A 20,427-nucleotide genomic window follows, 5' to 3' on the forward strand; every position below is an offset into this window, starting at 1 on the left:
TCCTTAGTGCAGTGGCATGAGAGCAAAGAGATAGTCCTTTGTGACTCTTTGATCTCCTTCCTGGCCTTGGTGGAATTAACACTGCTCAGTGCCAGTCTCTTCTGAATATATGGAAAAGATAGCTCAGAAAAGAATAGAGTTAAATAAGAGCAGGACAGAGTAAGGTGGCTTCATGGTGTTGCATTTGTGTGTCTCAGAGCCCATCCTGGCTCACAGTGACCCTCTGTGACAGAGAAGAACTGTTCCACAGATTTTTCTAGGCAGAATTTTAGGGAAATGTACCTAGCAGCACAGTGGTTGCATGTGAGGCTGTAACAGAGAGACTGGCAGTTTGAGAGAGTGAAGACGTGACTGCCTGCTCCCATGAAGACTCCTATCCTGTTGTTGTCTGTCCATTTGTGGTGCTGTGGTGAGTTGTGTGTTACTGTGATGCTGGAAGCCACGTGACTGGTATTTCAAATGCCAGCAGGGTTACCTCAAGTGAAGAGGTGTCAGGGAAACTTCCAGGCTATGAACAGAATACAAAGAAGGGTTCCACTGCCCACGTCAGAGGAAGTAGCCGCTGAAAACCCTTACACTATAGCACAGTGTGCCTTTCCTTCCTGTCACAGGGAGTCAGAATCACCTCAATGGCACATAACAACCAACAACACCTTTGAGGAGGGAAATCTCCTTCAGTAGGGCTGGGTGAGTTTAAACTGGGTGGCTTCTTGGTTAGCACTTGAGCTCTGAATCATCTCACCACCAGGGCTACCATCTTCATGATGCAGGCAAATAAAACCATCTTGGTCCTGCTCGGTATTGCCAGCGTCAGCATGCTCTTTCTCCCATAAGCACATGTCTAGTGGTTGGACCACAGCAAACCCGGTTGACACTATTTCCTCATCACCCCGTGTGTGTCAGAGTAGAAGTGAACCATGAAGTTTTCTTTGATTAAAAACATTTTTATTGTGATTTGGGTGAAGGTTAAAGAGCAGCTCAGCTGTCCATTGAGCAACGCATACACATTTTGTTTCATGTCATTGATAGCAATTCCCACAATGTACCATCACTTCCCCCACATCTTCTTGTTTCTTGTCTCCAAGTTTCCTTCATTCTCAACTTTTTTGAACTTCGTTCTTGGGGGAATGCTGTCTTTTGATCTCATGTGATCTATTATTCTACGGTATTTGTATGTCTCTAATGTCATTGTTCCCATTATAGACCTGTCTATTGTTTGGTTGAACATCGAGCCATGATGAGTTCAGTTCCAGACCTGCAGGGTAACTAAGCACCATAGTCTTGCAATTTCACCAGCCTTTATCCAAACAGTAAGCTTGGTGTTTTATCATGATTTTGAGTTTTGCCCCACATTTCCCTTCTACTCTAATCAAGCCCTTCTAATGTGATCTTTTTCATAGCAGTCGATAGTGAGAGCTAGGCACCATCTAGTTCTTCTGGTCTCCAGTGGTGGAGGGGGATCGTTGCTTGAGTCACTAGTCATTGATTCATTGTGCCCAATCAGTTCTCCTCTTCTGCTGTCCTCTGGATGGGGAGAGACCAACTGTTGCCCCTTTCCTGATTGCTCAGGAACTTTGAAAATTCCAGAGATGATGGTCCTGATCCCCCAGGCTCAACAACTCATTCCCTCACAGTTTTTGCATCTGTCTCAGAGATTTTTGACATTGGTCCCTGTATGCTCCACCATATACCTGGATCTATTTAACAACCAAGGTCAATACATTCTATAAACTTTTCAATGGCCGAGGATTCTGAAGAAGATTGCCAGGCTTCTCTTTCACAGCTCCTCTAAGTGGGTTGGGAATGACAACTTTTCCCTTAATAGCAGAGCTCATTAACTGTTTACACCCCTAGATACTTCTTACTCTTAGAAAACTCACTGCCATCGAATCCATGCTGACTCACAGCCAACTTATAGGGCGGCGTAGAACTGCCCCTGTGAGTGTCTGAGACTCGAACTCTTTATGGGAGCAGAATGCCTTATCTTTCTCCCACAAAGCAGCTGGTAGTTTCAAACTGCTGATATAGCAATTAGCAGCCCAACTTGTAGCCACTAGGCCCCAAAGGCTCTTTTTCTTCTTAGCAAAGAGAGGGAAAATAAGCAAACGGAACATTTCCCTGGTGCTTCCCGTGGATGCTGCTATGGGAGCTGGATCCTGAAGGCCCGGATTGGCTAAAGCTCCATTTACACAGGAACACATGCCTCCCTTGTTAGTATTTGCATTGGGCAAGCCATTTCCTGCGCTGACATTTTGCATCTAGGTAAATGCTAGCAACTCCAGAGAGATGTAGCTTTTACCTGTGGCTCTGCCCTTCAGGACAAGCCTTTGGTGCTCGATGGGGCTACTTTCAGTCTATGATCTTACATGTCCTTTTGGATCCCTTCGTCTCTTGTTTTTGTTTTGATTAACACAAACTGGATGAACAGCTTCAGGCTTAATATAATCGCTGCTGAATATTTCATTGGGAAATGTTGTTAAGAAGGCAGTTGGCATCCATGATCTATGTGTATGCATAGAGATTTCTTTTCAGATGGTAAAGTGGCTTTGAATAATTATTGTTATTATTAGTGAATTAAAGACAAATGTGCCTCAAAATGTGAACATTAGGTGTGTGTGTGTGTGTGTGTGTGTGTGTGTGCATGTTTTAAAGAGCACATGGCTTGGTGATAGAGGGGGTGAAACACTGGGGAGGAGCACATGACAGTGTTCAGAGAGATGACAAAGGGTAGTGATGAAACAAAACAGATTCCAACCTCACATCCTCTGCTCCCTGCCTAAGAGGGAGGTCGCAACAAGGAGCAGAAAAGCCAAGGGCATTTCCTGCCCTCTCACAGCTGGCAAGCGCCACAGAAGGCACGGGGTTTTAATGCCGAGGCTTTGCTGCTGTGAGGCAGGGAGGGGGGCTTGCCATAGTTTCCACACGCTGACATCACAAACATACCGCAAGTGGGTGCCTTTAACACACCAAAGTCAATGTTCTCACAGCACCGGAGGCTGACAGCATCATGCCAGTGCACCAGCTTGATGGGCAGGCTCTCTTTGTCCATCCCTGGGGGCTGAGGGCTGGTGGGCGGTGTTCTTGTTTTGGCTTCAATAACCTCCATGGTTGGTGGTCCTTGGAGCTCTCTGCATGGCAGCTGCCTTCTTCCCTTGGAGTTGGTTTGCTTCAGTGTTGAATTGAATCCTTTTGTATCAGCCAAGTGATTGGTGTAAGGTACAGCCTCTTTAATGTCACAAAGAAAATCTCTGCCCAGGTGGGATTACATCCACAGTAAAAAATCCCACTCCTGTAGAGCTCACTCCAGCTCATCATGGTCCTCTCCAGGGGGGTTCCATGGCTGGGCATCTTTATGGAAGCACACAGCCACAGTTTTTCTCCAGAGAAACAGCTAGTGGGTTCTGAACTACTGACCTTGTTGTGAATAGCCCCCTTCTTAACGTGTGCGCCAGAAGCCCTGCTCTGCGGTTTGATGAGAAGCCCTTCTGGCCATTGCTAAGGGCTACATGGCAAAGCCATTTGGTACAAGCAACGTTGTCATCAGCAAAGAATGAGTTTAGCAGGCCTCAGTAGGATACTCAGCAGGGAAGTGATAAACTGCTTGGCTTGGGTTTTATGCAGGAGAATCATGGGAGTTGATATGTGCAGTCTCTTGATTTGAACCCAGACACTCTATCTCCCAGCCTGAACTCTCACCATCATACTCAACTTTTGGGGGTCAAATGTTTGACTCACCTGAGAGATGTGCAGGTGAAAGCGTGCCCCAGAAACATCTCCCTCCCATCCCTGTCATCTCGGAGAGTTCTCCAGATAAGGATTGGTGGTTCATGTGAAGGGACATATTGTAGCATTTCCCTTGCACTCCTCAAAGGCAAGAAAATGACCCACAGCACCTCGAGTTGCCAGCAGTGTCAAAGGGGATGTGCTCCTTGAGACTCAAGCTGCGTCCCCAGGAGACGAGCTCTCAACTGTGGAATTAGTGCTTTTGAAAAGGGGCAAATCTTCCAGCAGTTCTCTCTTCAGAGGCCTGGCCGTACGCTCTGCAGACTTGTGGGCACGCTCACTCTGGTGAACCCAAATTCTTGGGAGAGGCTGATCTGTCCCTAGAAAACTGGCCACATGCAAAAGCATAGAGACCAATATCTGCCTCCTGCTGGAAGGATCTGGAAGGAGAAGGGTGGCTGGAGTCCTCTAGGAGGGAAGTTGAGAGCCAGGAGAGGCAGCAAAGCCACAGTTCCAGCAGGTGGTGTCCTAAGGCTAAGGGAGCTTGCCAAGGATCAAGTGAGTCCTGGAGGTGTCTGCAGCCCATCTTGCTGAGGGCCTCCATTTATTTCATATATCTATGGATAATGGGAAGGGCCCCCAAGGCCCGCTGGCTGACCTCATATGATACGCCGTGAACTATCCACCTTGGCATCCTCCAAAGTCTCTGAAAGCTGCAGCCCCTCCCACCCACTGGCAGCCTTCTTGGACAGGATCTCCTCCACACTGCTGCAACCATGGGCTCACACACAAGGACCATTGTGAGGATGGTGCAGGACCAGGTGGTGCTTCAATCTCTTGTGTGTGCTTTTGCTATGAGTCAGGAGCTCACTCAATGGTATCTAACAAGTTATTGTGAGATGACATAAGAGGACTTCGTGGAGGCCCTTCCAAGAGAGGGTTGGAACATAGCATGGTAAGAGGCCTGGTCAGGAATGTGCTCATTGTGCTCATTGTTTCCATCCCCTTCTCCCGGAAGCCAATGCTCTAGGGAGGAAAGGCAGGCCCAGAGACAGGGAAGGGCTAGGGAAGAGGGAGCGATAGGAGAGCAATAGAAAAGACAGGTTACTCTCCCTCATTCCCAGTATAGCTCCTCAAACCTCAGGTAAAGCCTCTGATTCTGAGGCTGAGACTTATAATAGGATCAGACTGAACATTTAATCCCTCAAGCTGCCTGGAAAGTGTGGGAGCTGATTAAGATGGCAAGAGATGAAGAAGGAAGGAATCTACTGGGTACAGATGTGAAAGCACCTGTTAGTGAAGCCTTCTCAGTTTCTTATTGCCTTATCAATGTCATCAGTCCACTTAATGTACTCACTTTCCAAATGCCTATTAACCAATTGTACATACCTTGAGTTCTCTCTAGGAGGCAATATTAATATTCTCATTTCCGAGTTGAGGCCACAGAAGTTTGGACAACTTCTGGTTGTTGTTGTTGCTGGCAGGTGCTCATCAAGTTGGTTCCAACTCATAGCAACCCCTGTGCATACCGGAAGGGAGCATGGCCCCGTCCTGTGTCCCCCTCTCTGAAGGGCACTTGCCTCAAATCTTTAAATTCAAAGCTTCTTGTTTTGTCAAATGAAATCATTTCTTCAGTCAATCTCAGAAATCTTTATGTAAAAACGTTGGAAACGCCTTTCACTCAAGGTCTAGGGAGGCTGAGTAAGGTGGGAGGTGCTCCAGGACAGATGGTGGGAATCACTCCTGCAGGTGGGTGGTAGGTTGGCGAGGCCAGTCTGACTTGCCTCCCTGGTGACTGACCTCAACCAGCAATGGGCAGCTGGACACATGGCATGAAGTGACCTCTGGTCTCCGTGGGGGTGGATGCCAGTAGACCGTCAGGTATTGGAGACCCATGAGAAAATAGGTTACTTTTCTCTTTCTCTCCAAGTTTCTCTGTGATGTCTTTATGCTGCCTGAGCCCACATGCATACTGACAAAGACAGACATGTGCACACACATGGCAAAGTAAATAGAGACGCCCACATTCACAGACGTATTCATCCACGTGCAAATAGGCACATATGTGCACATGCATGCCAAAGCAGACACAGACATCCATGAATGCACATGTATTCGTGAAAGCTGATTTTCATGGGGAAAAAGATCCGATCTATCACTGTCAAGTCCACTCCAACTCAAAGCAACTGTAGAACACAGAGGAGAACTGCCCCATTGGGTTTCCAAAGCTGTCATCTTGTCAGACACAGTCAGCCACCACTTTCTCCTGCAGAGCAGCTGGGGTTTTCCAACTGCCGACCTTTCACTTAGCAGCCAAGCACTTGCTGATTTTCATAGGAGTCTGGAAATCAGTTTCATTGCCTGCTAGTCATACCTCCTCTGTGAGTTAGCACAGCCTGGTAAGCTTGGAAGGAGAAAAATCTTCCTTCCCGAGGTAGTTGAGTGGTTTTCCCCTGAGGAAATGGTTCAGAAAAAGATTTCCTTCAAGAAATCAGAACACTCTTGAAGAGAAATTTCCTGCCAAAACATTTGTTTGCTTGACACTGAAACAAGTGAAGCAGCCCCCTTACTTCCCCCTTGGGTCCTCTTTCTCATCATGACTGCTCTGCTCAGCTACAAGGCTCCAGGTCCTGGGAGCAAGGGTGCCCTTCTATGTGGAACCTCACAGGGCTCCACTGTGAGTTAGGGAAAGACCTGGAAACTTGAGCATCCTGAAACGAGGCCTGCATAGAAATATCATCTGTCATCAGGATCATAATTTCTCTCATTTTTTGTAAGATCATTGAGCCCTTGGAGCCCTGAGAAGTTCTCTCAGAGGAAGCCATCCTCCTCCCATGAATCCAAGAGGGACTGCTTAAAGATTGTTGTCTTCTACTTACAGGAATACCAGCAACCAATTGCCATTGAGTCAACTCGGACTCATGGAGAGCCCAAGTGTGTTAGAGAAGTCCGAATTTTCCATGGCTGGGGTGGGTTTTTTTCCAGAGGCATATCACCAGGCCCTTCTTGGAAGGCACCTCTGGGTGAACTCAAACCTTTAACCCGTAGTTCGCAGCCTAGCTCATGAACAATACCATCCAAGGACGGTACAGTTACTTGCTAATGGTCACCTGCAGTAGATGAACCGAGGTCAAGTAACTGCCTGAGAAACACCAACCAGAGGAAAGCAGAGTGAACCCCAGGGTTCTTGGGAAGAGGGCCAGAGAGAGAAAAAGGAGAAAACAGCTTTCTCGGGACATCAGAAAGGAAAGGACTCCACTTTGTGGATGCCATAGGACAATCCCAAGCCAAGCATGGGTGAGAAACAGACCCCACCCAAACCCAGCGGGCTGGATTCTGTCGCCAAGTGTTGAACACCAGACATGGATATGACAGAGCCGCTAGTCGTCCGTGGAAAGAAACTGTTTGCCCATTGTCTGGTAGTTTTGTAGCATTTGAACAACCAGGCCTCTGCTGCCTCTTCTGGCCTGAAATATAATTGCAGCCATAACCGCCCAGCGTTTCAATGGGTAGAACTCCCTGGGGAGGGCTAACTACCCAAATCATTTGGGAGATCATTTTAGGATTGTCCAGGAGATCTTTGGCTGTGTCTATAATATGAACGACGGTGTCTTTGTTTTAAAAAAAGAAACTTTTTATTGTAAGGTGGGTTAAGATTTACAGAGAAAATCAGCTTTGCACGTAACAATTTATACATGTTTTGTAATGTGACATTGATGACAATCTCCTGCAATGTAATATCACTCATGCCATTGAAACTCTGCTTCCTGTTTTCATTCACCCTTCTCCCCTAACCTTGCCTGCCTTTTGAATTTGGCCTTGGGCAAATACTGCCTATTTGCTTTTGAATGGTTGATGGTTCTGAGGAATGTGTGCTCCTCAGTGCTATGATTAATTTTGGTGTAATTGTTCTTATCAGGTGCCATTGAGCCAGTTGCAACTCACATTGACCCTATGCCAAACATTCAGAAACACTACCTAGCCCTGAATAATTCTCCTAATTGTTCCCAAGCTTGAGCCCCTTGTTTCAGTCACTGTCAATCCATCTCCTTAAGGGGCTTCCTCTCTTTCACTGTCCCTCTACTTCACCTGGCATGATGTCCTTCTCCAGGGACTAGTCTCTCTTAATAACATGACCAAAGTATGTGAGAGGAAGTCTCACCATCCTTGCCTTTAAGGAGCCCTCTGACCATACTTCTTCTAAGACAGATCTGTTTGTTCCCTTGGCAGTCCATGTTACTTTGAATATTCTTCACCAGCACCACAATTCAGACATATCAATTCTTCTTCAGCCTTCCTTATTCAATGTCTGACTTTCACATACTTATGAGGCAATTTAAATTACTATGGCTTGGGTAAGGTGCACCTTAGTCCTCAAAGTAACATCCTTGCTTTTTAGCACTCTACAGACGTATTGTGCACCAAATGTATCCATATGGAATGCGTCATTTGATCTCATGATTGCAGCTTCTAAGAGTATTGATTATAGACTTCATCAAGACAAAAATCCGTGACATCTTCAACAAATAACAACAAGTAAAAACAACAACAAACTTCTCCATTTATCATGGTACCTATTGATCAAGTTGTGAGGATGTGTGTCTTCTTGACATTGAGTTGTAATCCATACTGAGGTCTGCAATCTTTTCTCATAAGGTTCACTTTATAAACCTGTCTATTTTTCAGAGGGTTGAATTCAGTTCCAGACCTGAGGGGTGATGAAGGACCATAGTAGTGGGGATCTCACTAGTCTATCTAACCAATAAACCTCATCTTTTATCATTATTATTATTACTATTGGTAGTAGTAGTATGACTTTCAGTTTTCTTACACGTTACTCCACACTCTATCTAGGACCATGTACCATGATCCCTTTCAGAGCAGCTGTTTGTGATAGGCAGGCACCATTTAGTTCTTCTGACCTTAGCATCATAGAGGCTGAGGTATACGCATAGTCCATTACTGATTTGGACTAATTGTTGCCAGGCATCTTGAGCTTCTTCAATGTTATTTGCTCCAGACAGGGTGCAATAGGTTATTGTGCCAGCCTGGCCGATAAACACAAGTAGGATTAATCGAAGGGCAGAGGGATAAATGGCTTCGTGAGCCTCGCCTTGCTTGTTCTGTGCCTCAATTTAAAGGGGTACACTACCTGTGGGATGCCTAGCTTGTGGACTGTGTCGCTGTAAGTTGAGGTCCATTTAATCCCACAGGATTGGAATGTTCGTCTCTGGAGCTGGGGACCGACAGTTGGTGACAGTTGGTGACTTGCCTTGCTGTTTGCTGCCTGGGTATATATAGCCCAGCTCTCTCTACAGAAAGGGACTGGCAACTGGCGGCTCTCAAGCCTTAAAGGACTGCTAGTGTCTCACTGTTTTATAATTTAACTGTTAGTTTCTTGTGTTATCTATCTGTATATAATTTAGTGGTTCATTTCTTGTATTGCATATCTAGCTTTATAAATATATTTATATATAATTACTAGCAATATGGTTTTGTCTCTCTAGAGAACCCTGTCCAACACATAGGGTGAGACCAAGAACCGACTTTTAGTTTGCTACTCACTAGCTTTTGAAGACCCCAGTCACTTCCCTGATGCATACAGAACATTGTCTTTGTGAGCTAGTTTGTACCAATTGATCTTGAGGTCTCTCAGAGCTATGTTCCTGATCCCCGATATTTAGGACACGCTCCCTCAAGGGGTTTTGTTCTAGCTAAGACATTTTCATAACTATGCCTCCTGGATGCACTATTATATTCATGGTCATATTTGTAGTATATGCTAATATGTATATAGAACTATTCTCTGGCAAACCTATATTTATTCATGGGGCTACTCCCATTCTCCTTCCCACAACTGCTCAGATTTTGTGGTTTTTCTATCTATCTATTTATCTCTCTAGCTATCCTTGTATGTTATTGTTATTATTGGAGTATTTATCTCTGTTGCCTTTAATGCTTGTAGTCTACTGAGAAAGGATAGTGTTTTGATATTCCAAATGTTTCCCCATTTTCTGGGTTACATGACACAAACCAATAGAAGAAGAGAAAAGAAAAAAATGTAACCCAAGTAATAACACCAACAATAAAACCAATTTAGTCTTTTGGTTAAGAATTAGTCAGACGTTCCCACTCCTAGGCTAATCCTTGAAAGAAAACGAATGAGATAAAAGACCATAGGGAGGAAGAAAGGAGAGTGGGAGGCAAGGGAATAAAGAAAGAAGGTGGCAGGGTTGTGTGAACAATTAATGTGGACCTTCTTTGATGTGTATTAAAAATAATATTGACTGGTTTTTTCAATACTCACCAAAAATTATTTATATCAATCAAGAAAACCTCACTACCCTGGAATCAATTCTGACATATAGCAACCCTTTGGACAGAGTATAGAACTGCCCCTGTGGGTTTTCAAGTCTGTAAATCTTTACAGGAGTAGAAAATCTCATCTTTCTCTTGTGGAGTTGGGGTGGGGGGAGTTTCGAACTTCTGATCTTGCAGTTAGAAGTCCAACTCATAATCTACCTCACCAACAGGGCTCCTCCTTTCATCATTAATCTAGACTGTTTGACCTTCTTGGCTTACTGGGTTTGGTTTTCTCGCTTTGGAAGACATGGTACCAAAATACACACCATTTCCTAGCCCCCCCCCAAAATCAAAAGTAAGCAAAACAAAACAGGAAAAACTAGCAACCCAATCCAAACCAACTAACCTATTTAGCCATATAGATAAAGGATACTTGTAGCCAACATCTGTGTTGGGGGCAATAGGGATGGATGGGGACTGTGGTTAACAGGCACGTGTCAGCTCATCCACAGGGGACATTCAAATTCTAGCTCCAGACTGTTGTTGCCTTGGGGAAATGCAAGGATTTTAAGGCCTGATTTTCTGTTTGTAACTGAGATGCTGAGAATATAAAATTCGATGTGAAATCGTCAACTTTTCAAATATTGGATCACATTAGTTAAAACCACTTTTCAGGCTGCTCATCATCATACTAGCACATCATTAGGCTAAAATCATATCAAAGACATCTGGTTTGTCCCCTGTGCCCTTTAAGGACAACTGAAACATAAGGACGGGAATGTGACATTCATTCTTCCTCTAGACCCTCACCCTTTGCCTCCATCGGCTGGCGTTCATAGAAGAGACAGACGGTTTTGTTCAACTTCAGCATAATCAGAGTCCTGAGAGTTAAACACAATACATATATAATTTCATACTAGTCGTTTTAATATTAGCCCAAACAAAACCAACAAAAACCCAACCCGTTGCTGTTATGTTGGTTCTGGTTCCCGAGGACCCCCTGGGTGCCAGGGAGAAACTACACATCACAGGATTCTCAAGCCTGTGGGCTTCTAGAAGCAGGCCATTAGTTATTTCTTCTGAGGGGTGCAACTGCCCACCTCTTGATACGATGAGTCCTTAACCATTTCTGCCACCCAGGGTCTCCCAGTCTTCGTATGTGACCCCCAAATTCCTTGACAGGCTACCTATAGGAAGGTAGAGTCTATGCCATTTGCCCTTAAATTGGGATGTTTCATGACCTCTGTGACCAATAGATTATGGAGAAGATGACACTGTGACATCTAGTTTGGGCAACCCCCTTCCCTCCCACAAAGTGCTTCACAGCTTCTGAAAAATCCCTTCAAAGACTTCTTCTTGAGTGCTCACCCTTAGAATGTCCAGCCTCCACGTGCTACCTCTCAGGACACTTCTCAGCACCCGGACACTATGCTGAAAGAAGCCTGAGCCGCCTGGAAAGGCCACATGGAGACACTCCAACCAACAACCCAGCTAAGCACCCAGCTAACGGCCAGCTTCAGCTGCCAGCCCTCTGAGTGCACGTGTAGGCACTGGAGTCAACAGAGGCCCCTGCCCCAGCTCCCATGTGACTGCCAACTCATGGGAGACTCCAAGCACGACCCAGTGGCGTCCCAGCAACCACACGATGATGGTCCTTGTTTGAAGCCACTGCGTTTGGGGAGGGAGCGTTTCTTGCCCAGCCACAGGGATGAGAACCTGCATCTCAACAACATGCAGGTGGGTGAGGGGGCCGTCTCTCGAGCAAGGCAGCCTCCCTTCTTGTCAACTCCTGGGGATTTTTGTTGTTCTTGCCACTGCTGCCCCAATTCCCCAGGAGCTAGAGGAAGGCAGGCAGCAGGCCTCAGGTGGCCAGGAGGCAGGAGCCTCTGTGGGATGCAGTTACAATGGGAAACATAACCTTAAAGGCAGGAGCCTGACTTTACCTTTGCCTCCTGGAGATTTGGGATGCAGTACACCTGTCAAATCCCATCTTCTGTCCAACCCTGATCATATGTCTGTCTTATGTTTGCACACAGGACGCAGACTTGTGAACACCCAAAGAACAGGGTCTGGTGCCAAGAAACCAGCGCCACAAGGAACTGATGTTTCTCCAGCAATGGGGAGGGGTGGGATGAGAGGAAGAAAGGAGTACAAATCACTGGATGAAAACAAGGTGGGGAAAGGAAGGAGCAAATGGAGAGAGTGAAGGAGGGAGACTGGGAGGCTGAAGGAAAAAGGCAGGGAAGGAAAGGAGAAAGGTGGCGGTGGGGAGAGAGGAGTGAAGAAGAAATGGAGGAGTGTGGGAGGGAAGATGGAAGGTGAAGGCAGGCAGGAAGACGTGAGCAAAGTGAGGGAAGGAAGAAAAGAGAAAGAGAAGGGCAAGAAGAAGAAAGGAAGGTAGGGAAGAGAGGAAGAAAATGAGAAACCTAATGTCAATGGCACCCTCTATGTTTTTATTTCCTGTTTTTCTGAGGTAGCCTCTTCAGCAGAAGCAAATGGGCTGAATCGCCTCAAACTCCACCTAGGTAGTAAGCACGGGTTTCATTTCGCCAGGGCCTGTGAAAATGTTTGAACTGAGCAGCATTAACACGGAGACAGCGATTACCCCCCGTGGCTGTTGCACTCTGATGATACCAAGGCAACGGGAATGGGGGGCTCATTATTTCACCAGGTGACAAAAAAATAGTATTTTGACGTTTAACCCTGAACGTGGGGAAGGGGTGCGTGGGGGAGGAATCAGGGGATCTTTGTGGAGTCTCCTCTTGCCATTGTGATGCCCCTTGGCCTGCCAACAACCTGAGGTCCTCCACGCTGCCAGTGAGGGGCTTGGCTGCAGGCCCTAGCCTAGCATTTTTATCAGATTTACTGTGACAAGTGATGGGAGAAAAGCAAGATGCTGTTAACAGCGCATCCGTTCAGACCCTGCTATTTAGAAATTTGGATTTATATTTTGTCAGAGAGAAGTAGCACTGATGTTAATCTTTGCACTACCCTTGGAAAAAAATCATTCATAACCTTATAACAATAATCCATGGCATTTGTGGAGCTCTGAGAACCAAGGGATGGTCAGAAGCATTTTTAGACAGATGTCTCATTTCATCTTCAAAGCAACCCAGTGAGGAATAAGAAAAGTTGGCTTATGACTTCCCTTTTGGAAAGTGAATCTTTGGAAGCACAGAGAGGTCCAGGTTTGCCCAAGGTCACATAGTCAATAAGTTAGAGAGCCTGGATTTGAACCTGAGCGGTCTGCTGCCAGAGGTACTTTTTTTGCTCGTGTTTATTAAGGCAACTTGCAGCTCTGGCAAGGATTCAGATAGAATTGAGGATCATTTTTCTAACAATTTATTAGGGGCTCATACAACTCTTATCACAGTTCATACATATACATACATCAATTGTATAAAGCACATCTGTACAGTCTTTGCCCTAATCATTTTTTTCTCCTCTTTTCTTTTTTTACATTTTATTAGGGACTCATACAACTCTTATCACAATCCATACATATTCATACATCAATTGTATAAAGCACATCCATACATTCCCTACCCCAATCATTCTCAAAGCATTTGCTCTCCACTTAAGCCCTTTGCATCAGGTCCTCTTTTTTTCCCCCTCCCTCCCCTTCCCCCCCTCCCTTATGTGCCCTTGGTAATTTATACATCGTTATTTTGTCATATCTTGCCCTATCCGGAGTCTCCCTTCCCTGGTTCTCTGCTGTCCCTCTCCCAGGGAAGAGGTCACATGTGGATCCTTGTAATCAGTTCCCCCTTTCCAACCCACTCACCCTCCACTCTCCCAGCATCGCCCCTCACACCCTTGGTCCTGAAGGTATCGTCCACCCTGGATTCCCTGTACCTCCAGCCCTCATATGTACCAGTGTACAGCCTCTGCCCTACCCAGCCCTAACAGTGCTTCTCTCTATCCTTGTGGAGCCCTGGTGATGGGCTGGGCTGCTAAGTAGTAGCTTAAAGAGGCTTTCCCCTCCTGTGAAAAGTTACACTCTCGGGAAACTCACGGGTGCCAGTTCTACCCTGTCCTCCAGGGTTGTTCTGAATCAATGTCAACTCAATGGCAGTGAGTTTGGCTTTTTAATGTCTCTCCCTGTTGTTGTTGTTAGTTTGCCATCCAGTTGGTTCTGGTCCATGGCAAACCTATTCACAGCAGAATGTAACTATAACAGCTCCTCCTCCATCCACCCAAGTGTTCCTATGCTCAGTCCTCTTGTTGTAGTCACTGTGTCAATCCAGCTCTTCAAGGGCCTTCAACCTTTTTTCACAGCCCTTCCATTTTTCTAAGCATGATGCCTCTCCAGGGACTGGTCTCCACTGACAACATGTCCAAAGTCTCACCATCCTTACTTCTAATGGGAATTCTGGCCGTACTTCCAAGACAGATTTTGTTTGTTCTTTTGGCAGTCCATGGTACTGTCAATATTCTTTGCCAGTACCATGGTTCAAATTCATATAGTTTACCTGGGTCTTCTTCACTCAATGGCAAGCTTTTCACATGCAGATGAGGCAAATGAAAATACCATGGTTTGGATCAGGTGTACTTCCTGCTTAAAGTAACATCCTAACTTTTCAACATTCTAAAGAGCTCTTATGCAGCAGATCTACCCAGTGCAATGTATCTTTTCATCTCTTGACTGCTGCTTCCAGGAGCATTGCTTGTGGATCCAGACAAGACAAAATCCTTGACAACTTCAGGTCTTTCTCGATTTATCATCATGTTACCTATTGGTTCAGTTGTGAGGATTTTGGTTTTCTTTGTGTTGAGTTGTATCCCACATTGAAGGCTGCAATCCTTGATCTTCACCAGCAAGTGCTTCAAGTCCCCCATCCTTGTCAGCAAGCCAAACTGTGTCGTCTGCATATAGCAGGTTGTTAATAATATTTCCTCCATATCTGATTCTGTGTTCTTCTTCATATAATTTGGCTTCTCTGATTATTTGCTCACCATACAGATTGAAAAAGTATAATAAGTGGGTGCAACCTGGATGCACACCTTTCTTGATTCTTAAACCATGCAATCTACCCTTGTTCTATTTGTGCTACTGCTTCTTAAACCATGTACAAGTTTCACATGAGCAAGACAAAGTGTTCTGGAATTCCCTTCTCAAAACTATCCATGTTTTCTTATGATCCACACAGTCAGATAGCTTGGGTGTTAATAAAACATAAGTAAACATCTTTAGGGTATTCACTGCTTTCAGGCAAGATCCATCTGATATCTGATATCCTTTGTTCCACATCCTCTTCTGAATCTGGCTTAAATCTCTGGGAAACCAAACTCACTGCCTTGTAGTTGATGACAACTCATCCTGACCCTATAGTATAGGGTAGAATTAATTGCCCCTGTGAGTTTCTGAGACTGTAACTCATTATGGGAGTAGAAAACCTTGCCTTTCTCCCACGGAGTGACTGGTGGTTTTGAACTGCTGACCTTGGGGTTTGCAATCCAACCTGTAACCGCTGTGCCACGATGGCTCTTGAATGCTGAATATGGTAACTTTCTGTCAATGAATTAATGCAACTGTTGTTGTATTAGCTTCAGTACAATTTGACTCACATGTGATGCCAATGATAGTGTTACATAATTTGACCATTCCGTTGGTCTCCCTTCTTTGGTATGTATACACATATGGATCTCTTCCAGTCTGTTAGCCAAGTAGCTGTATTCCAAATTTCCTGACATAGATGAGTGAGTGCTGCCAGTGCTTTATCAGCTTGTGGAAACATTTCAATAGATATTCCAGCAATTCCTGGCATCTTGTTTTGGGCTAGTGCTTTCCATGCATCTTGAATTTCTTCTTTCCTGACCATTGGTTCTTGCTCATATGTTACCTCCTGAAATGGTTGAATGTTGGTCTATTCTTTTTGATACAGTGACTCCATATTGTTTCCATCTTCCTCAGATGTTTCCTTCATCATTCAATATTTTGCCCATAGAATTTTTTAATATTGCACCTCGAGAATTGACATTTTTCTTCAGTTCTTTCAGTTTAAGATATGCTGAATATGTTCTGTTTTGGTTTTCTAACTCTAGGCCTTTGCATATTTTGTGATAATATTTTACTTTGTATTATCGAGTTGTCCTTTGAAATTTTCTATTTAGCTCTTTACTTCATCATTTCTTCCATATGCCTTAGCTACTCTCTGATTAAGAGTAAGTTTCAGAGTCTCTTCTGACATGCACTTGTATCTTTTCTTTATTTCCATTTTTTTAAATGACACTGTGCTTTATTCAGAGATGTTCTCAAAATTTGGTGGGTTATTATCAAGGTTGTATATTGACTCTCGTGTACTTGTTTGCATTTTCTTGAACTTCAACTTGAGCTCACATATGAACAATTGCTGATCTGTTCCACAGTCAGTCCCTGGACTGGTTTCAGTTGCTGATATTGAGCTTCTTTTATTGTCTCTTCCCACAGGTGTAGTCAATTTGATTTCCGTGTATTCCATCTGGAGAAGTCCACATTTATGGTCACCTTTTTTGTTGTTGATCAAATGTTTGAAGAAATCATTAATCATTCAAAATTCTAACATACAATCAAGATAAATTGATAATTATTGGTGATTGGAGTGCAAATGTTGGAACCAAAGAGGAAAGAACAGAAGCTGGAAAATATAGTATATGCTATCAGCAATTTATTGGTCTTGCAAACTCTGTCATGAGATCTCCAGCTTGGTTTCTATCACCAAGACCATATTTTTCAACTACTGATCCTTCCTCTTTGTTTTCAACTTTTGCATTCCAATAGCATTTTGATAGCAAGTCTGACAAATTTGGGACTGAATATGGTGGTAGAATTATTCAATTTCTGCATCACCAGCTTTGGGTGGTTGGTGCATAAATTTGAACAATAGTTGTATTGATTGGTTCTCCTTGAAGGGGGCTAGATAGCATCCTATCAAAGATAGCATTGTACATTAAAATAGATCTTAAAATGTCCTTTTGATGATGAATGCAATGTTGTTTCTCTTGATTGTGTCATTTCCAGCAGAGTAAACCATAAGATTTTCTGTTTCAAAATGGTCAATATCAGTCCATTTCAGCTAACTAATGCTTACAATATCAATCTTTATGTATTCCATTTCATTTTTAATGACTTCCAATGTCCCTAGATTCATATTTCATACATCCCAAGTTTCAATTATTAATGACGATTTGAACTGTTTCTCCTCATTTTGAGTTGTGCCCCATCAGCAAATGAAGGTCCTGATGGCTATACTCGATTTGCATCATTATGGTCGACTTGCCTATGAAAAGTCAGCTCTTCCTCTTCCTCAGCCGTATTTTGAGTACTTTCCAAGTTGAAGAGCTCATCTTCTGGCAAACGTTCTGACAATGTTCTTCTGTTGTTCATGGGGGGTCTAGTAACTGACAGTGTTGCTGCTATCCATAGGGTTTTCAATGGCTCATTCTTCCCATGCAGGCAGCCAATTCCTTCTTCATTGTCTGTTCTTTGTCTGGAAGCTCTTTGGGTGACCCTGCTGGTATATGAAATGCCAATCACATAGCTCCCAGTATCTCACAAAACAAAAGTCACCACAGTACCACAAAATGCCAGACAAGTGATGGACCTCTATTCTTAGGGAGGCGTGGCCTGGTGGGAGGAGTGTGCCCTTAGGTGGTTCTGATCCACTTACTGGAACAAATACTGTTAGTTCTTATTTCATAAATGTGAAAGGCATAAAAGAGACCCCCCAAAAATATCCTCCAATTCAGACTTTCTGCCTTTTAAAAGAGGATAACCCACTCTGATTCAAAGTCATTGAGGTGTTTTGTTTTCCCCTCCCTCTGAGGCTACAGAGACTAGACTAATCACAGCTGAGGTGGAGCGACTGAAATGACTTAAAGCACCAGCTAGACTGGCTGTCAGAAGCAGCTACAGTCAACAGCTACAGACTGACAGAGCTGCTCAGCCAAGAGCTGAGGGTTCTCAACTCCCACTTCTACTGATGGGCACAGCCAGTGGCCTCTGGGAGTTGACTGGAACCCAGCAGCCAGCTGTGAGGAGCAAGCTAATTCATCTCAGCCTGGCCCAGGTCATCCAGTCACTGAAGGAGTATCGGGAAAGAGGGAAGAAATTTGGGGTCCCACATTTGGCCACAGACAAAAGTTGTTCTGTGTTTAGACAGTAGTTCTGGGCCTGAGTTTGGGGCAGGTGTGATGAAGGAAAGTCGGCTCCCTCCCTGCATCTGGGAACAGATGGTGGGGCTGCCCTGGAAACAGCAGGCCAGTCAGCTGGAGCAAAAAAGGCTTGGCCTCTAAAGCCCTGGCAGGGCAGACTGAAGCTACCTGGACTGTTTTTTCTTAACCCAATGGCTCCTGCTACCCTCACCACCCCCAACTAGGTAAAAGGGAAGAAAGATGCATTTTCTTTACAGAGGCAACTTTCTAGAAAGGAGACCAGCCCACCAGCTGTGAAAGGTCCCCTTAAACCATTTTACTTTGAGCAGGAGGAAGAAATGTTGAGATTCCCAGAGCCACGTGGAATTGTGGATCCTCTAGTTTAGGTTCCAGTGATGCCAGATCGATTTTTCTAGAGAAAGTCAAAATTCCTGTTTTCTGAAAAACCTCCTGATTTTTTCAAAGGCGATTCAATAACATTGGATAGAAGCCAAGTAGGCCAAAGAGCCCTGATGGCACAGTGGGTTATGTGTTGGGCAGCTAACTAGAAGGTCAGTAGTTTGAAACCACCAGTCACACTGGGGGAGCGGGGGGTGGGGGATAGGGTGGGGGGCTGTGCAGAGATGAGACCTTCTAGTCCATATAGAATTTCAGCCTCGGAAACCCACAGGGGCAGTTCCGCTCGGTCTTACAGGGTCACTGTGAGTTGGAGTCTTCTAGATGGCAGTGAATAAGCAGGCCAACCAGAGTCCACACAGGTCCTCATTTGGCCATGGGAGTCCCCAGTCTGTGACCCTCACAGAATCGACCTTTGTGTATCGATGTTAAAAGTGAGATCCAGAGAGGGGAGCGCCTGTCCCCTTGAGGAGCACCGAGTGGACTTTCCAGTCTCCAATCTGTAGCAGACACTCCCAGTGCTCCTTCTCTTCATTCCCAAATTCCTGATTCCGTGTACTCGCCTCAGTCACCAAGGGCCAGCTCTTAAGGTCCCTTTGCTGGTGCTGGCTGAATGTGCTGAGGAACATATGCCCCTGGGAACAGCCCTGACCAGGCCCCTCACTCCTTGGATGGCAAAACTCTGAGAGGCGTGCGCTATACCTACCCCTGGAGACTTCCTAAGTGATTAAGCAGCAGGTTCCCAGGTTTGTAATTGGATTCACAATCTATTTGTTATCGGTGGCCTTCCCTCCACTGGCTCACAATGCCACATCATTACCTGCATGCTCAGAGTTTCCTAAATAAGTTCATTGCCTTTAAGTCTTTGGCCAGGGTCTGCTTCAGTGAGAACCCAAACTAAGCCCAGGTCTGAATCGTTATGTGTCCTTCCTGCCATCCAGTTGATGCCGACTCATGGCGAATCTATAGGATAGGGTAGAACTGCACCTGTGAGTTTCTCTGACTGGAACTCTTTTTTTTTTTAACATTTTATTAGGGGCTCATACAACTCTTATTACAATCCATACATATACATACATCAATTGTATAAAGCATATCCGTACATTCTTTGCCCTAATCACTCTCAAAGCATTTGCTCTCCACGTAAGCCCTTTGCATCAGGTCCTCTTTTTTTTTTTTACCGTCCCTCCCGCTCCCCACTCCCTCATGAGCCCTTGATAATCCACAGATTGTTATTTTGCCATATCTTGCCCTATCTGCAGTCTCCCTCCCCCCCTTCTCTGCCGTCTGTCTCCCAGGGAGGAGGTTACATGTGGATCCTTGTAATCTGTTCCCCGTTTCCAACCCACTCACCCCCTACTCTTCCAATATCGCCCCTCACATTCCTGGTCCCGAAGGTATCATCCACCCTGGATTCCCTGTGCCTCCAGCTCCTATATGTACCAGTGTACAACCTCTGCCCTATCCAGTCCTGCAAGGTAGAATACGGAGCATGGTAGTTGGGGGGAGGAAGCATCCAGGATCAGGGGGAAAGCTGTGTTTTTCATCGGTACTACATCGCACACTGACTGACCCATCTCCTCTCCTAAACCCCTCTGTGAGGGGATCTACAGTGGCCAGCAAATGGGCTTCAGGTCTCCACTCTGCACTTCCCCCTTCATTCACTATTATGTGTATATATATATATAATATATACCATATATATATATATATATATATATATATATATATATATATATATATATATATATATATTGCATTATGCCTTATACCTGGTCCCTTTGGCACCTTGTGATCGCACAGGCTGGTGTGCTTCCTCCATGTGGGCTTTTTTGCTTCTGAGCTAGATGGCTGCTTGTTCACCTTCAAGCC

Source organism: Tenrec ecaudatus, chromosome 12 (genome assembly GCF_050624435.1).
Source record: "Tenrec ecaudatus isolate mTenEca1 chromosome 12, mTenEca1.hap1, whole genome shotgun sequence".
In the NCBI taxonomy this organism is placed as follows: Eukaryota; Metazoa; Chordata; class Mammalia; order Afrosoricida; family Tenrecidae; genus Tenrec; species Tenrec ecaudatus.